This window comes from Myotis brandtii, unplaced genomic scaffold (genome assembly GCF_000412655.1).
Source record: "Myotis brandtii unplaced genomic scaffold, ASM41265v1 scaffold782, whole genome shotgun sequence".
Taxonomy (NCBI): Eukaryota; Metazoa; Chordata; class Mammalia; order Chiroptera; family Vespertilionidae; genus Myotis; species Myotis brandtii.
Window position 1 is genome coordinate 1930167 of NW_005371138.1, and position 3856 is coordinate 1934022.

The following is a 3856-nucleotide window of genomic DNA, read 5'->3' on the forward strand; positions in this document are numbered from 1 at the left end:
TATCTTTTTTTATACATAGAGAACTGAAAGATAATTTAGCTTTTCCTCTTTCACAGTTGATCAAAATTATTTTTAAATGAAAGGATGCCAAATAAACGTGTCCTCAAACACAGGTACACTAGCTGTAGCACAGTTGTAAGTTTGTGCCCTACATAAAGGAGAATTCAGATGAATTCTATTGTGTATGATTCCCATAACCAAACAAGCACAGTGCCTTTTAGACTGTATAGCCCCACTATCAAGTGTGTCAAGTTGTGGACAGAATCTTTATTTTGATAGATATTGATGAAAACGAATCATCTGCTAACAGCTTCACACATCTAATTATTGGACATTTTCCACAAGCTATTCTCTGGCTCCATATTGCAGGAAGACCTCCGGCCCTGCACCTGGTGCTAGGAAAGTGCAAGACCATGTAAGCACAGTGCTAAGGACACTCGGACCCTCGGACCTTCGCTGGTCTTGGCAGGGCCCTGACGCTTATGCGCTTATGCTTCATCAGCTTCCTGGAAATTCAGCCTCTGCTGATGAGGGAATGGAGAGAAAAAAGTTTGGAAGGACAGATCAGCCCGGGGGCTCAGGGTTTCTGATCACACACAGCCCCACAGTTTTTTCTACTAGAACATATTGTACAAGTCTCTTTTCAGGGTTTCTTCATTAAAACTCTCTCTTGCTATCAGGTGGCTACTAGATTTATCGAGGTGATCACTTTATAAGTTAGATAAATGTCAAATCACTATTTTGTACACCCGAAACTAATATAATATTGCATGTCAACTATAATTGAAAAAATTTTAAAAACTACGTCTTGATTGTCTGAAATTGTTTACAATTCAGTAAATTTAACTTTTATCTTGGAAAGCATTATAGTTCTCCAAAGTGAGGTTTCTAAAGTAAGTGGACCCATTATAAACACCATTCACATGGGTAAACGCAGGCCTGGAGCTAGGAGAGAAGGCAGAGAAGGGATGCACTGTCCAGACCTCCTTCTGTGCTGTCAGTCTTGCTTCCAGAAAGCATATGCTCTATTTTAATTAGGCAACAAATTAAAAAATAGTTTTGAAATAATTTTAATATTTTATGCCTACATTTTATTTTACTCTTCTGAAGAGATCATGCTCATCCCATAATTATGAATATTACTTTTCCTGGAAAAAATAAACTAAAATACCTTTATTTCTTTAGTAAATAAAAAATAAAAGAAAAACCACCGAGTCATCTGCTAGCACATTTCAGAAAGTCACCATTTCAAATATAAGGAAGTAACTTTCTTAATACATAAATACTATGAGCCCAAGACAATATTGGGCAGGGGGTGGGGTGGGGGAAGAAATAATGTATAATTATGTTAAACCTCTCAGTAGTCAAAGATAAAGATACTTAAGTATAATCCTATTATAATTTTGTTTTGAGTTACTATTACTGGGGGGTGGGGAAGGGGACCCTTTAAGGCAATGGTTCTCAACCTGTGGGTCTCGAACAATGAAAATACATCCTGCATATCAGATATTTACATTACGATTCATAACTGTAGCAAAATTACAGTTATGAAGTAGCAACGAAAATAATTTTATGGTTGGGGGTCACCACAACATGAGGAACTGTATTAAAGGGTTGTGGCATTAGGAAGGTTGGGAACCACTGCAGGAATTGCATTCAGTAACAACACTACAGTATAGCAATATGGATAACATCTTCAACTCAGTAAAGAATGGTGTTTAAGATTATTTTAAGGTATTTTGCCTGAATAACAACATAATACCTCAACTTCTAATTAAAAATATAAACCTAGCCCTCTCGTCTCTCATTCACTTCTAACTAGACCTTCTTTTAAAGGCAACTATCGATTACATGGTTAGATTGGATGCGCATTATCCCATAAACCCAAATGAGCCAAAAGCCCAGCGATGTGTAAAACCTAAGAGGCAACCTGAAAGGCTGACCTGGGGAACCTTTCTTATTTTTATGAAACAATGTGATCACCTCTGGAGATGAAAACTTTTGGTTGGAAACGTAGAACCAGGAGACCTAGAGGAACAAGAGTAAAAGAACACTACCTCCTGCTCCACAACAAATACTGAGATTATGAAAACAGATACTACTTGTTGAAAGAAGAGGACATTACTAAAAACAGAAACATAAAACTCAGGAAGAAAGACTAAGAAGCACATGGATAAGCCTTTGCCTTTTTCATGCCATCTGCAAGTCTTCTGCTTTGTGTAGGACTTCGGTATAGGTAGTTTAGATGCAACTATTAGGCATGATATTCACCAGAGGAGACTCAGTCTCTTTCCCTACCAAATATCTGAATACAGGATAAGCATCCTAACATTGCCACAACTGGCTTGAACTTCAGGCTCTTAAGTGTTGGATGCGGACCTTTGCAAGTAAAATGTGATTTCCCAACTATTGTGTGGTTACAGAGGACATGAAGTTGTGAAAGATATCCATCCCCCAGCTCTTCCATGTTTCTATGGTTTCACAGTGCTGGGCTCTGCATCCCCACTTGGCCACCTTAAACCAAAAGGCTGAGTTTTGGAAATCAAGAAGTTTAGCCTGATTTCAGACTCTGGTATGTCATCTCTCCCAGGGTACAGAGATTACAATAATCCAAATGGCAATTTTTGATGTTTTGAAGCATGTGGGTCTGTTCTACTAATCTTGATCGAGAGATGATAAAAATAAATCTAAATATTTAAATATATTTACACTAGAGGCCCTGTGCATGAAATTCGTGCACTGGGGGCAGAGGACATGAAGTTGTGAAAGATATCCATCCCCCAGCTCTTCCATGTTTCTATGGTTTCACAGTGCTGGGCTCTGCATCCCCATTTGGCCATCTTAAGCCAAAAGGCTGAGTTTTGGAAATCAAGAAGTTTAGCCTGGTTTCAGACCCTGGTATGTCATCTCTCCCAGGGTACAGAGATTACAATAATCCAAATGGCAATTTTTGATGTTTTGAAGCATGTGGGTCTGTTCTACTAATCTTGATCGAGAGATGATAAAAATAAATCTAAATATTTAAATATATTTACACTAGAGGCCCTGTGCATGAAATTCGTGCACTGGGGGGTGAGTTTCCCTCAGCCCAGCCTGCCCCTCTCACAGTCCGAGAGCCCTTAGTGGATGTCCTACCGACGGCCACACTCGGGCAGCAGTGGCTCGGAGCAGGCGTCCTGTGTGTGTGTGTGTGTGTGTGTGCGTGTGAGTGTGTGTGTTCCCGTTGGGGGCCTGCCCCCAGCTGCGTAGGAGGCTCAGAGCAGTCATTCTGTGTGTGTGTGTGTGTGTGTGTGTGTGTGTGTGTGTGTGTCTGCTGGGGGCCTGCCCCCAGCCACACCATGGAGGCTTGGAGCAGGCGCCCCTCTGTGTTGATCTCTCAGGCTCCTGGCCTCCACTGCGTGTTGTTCTCTCCCTTGAGCTGTGGCCAGGGTGGGGTGCTGCCTGCAGGCCACGCTTTCCTGCTCATGGATCACTGGATCACCGCGGAGACCTGGGGGCAGGCCCTGCTGGGTGCTGCCTGTGTGCGGCAATTTCCTACTCTTGGATCGCCATGGGGTCCCGGCTGGTGGTGGGGCTTAGACGGCACACGGGGTTCCTGGCTGGGGGCAGGGCTTAGGCAGCACACAGGGGTCCCGACTGGGGGCCGGGCTTAGGCGGCGTTATCATGCTGCCTAAGGCCCGCCCTCAGGGCCTCACATGAGGCCTGGATGGCGACTTGCGCTGTCCCGCCCTGCCTGCAGTATGCAAATTAGCTGCCATCTTTGTTGGCGGTTAATTTGCATATTGTGCTCATTAGCCAACGGGAGGCATAGCGAAGGTATGGTCAATTACCATCTTTGTCTATTATTAGATAGGA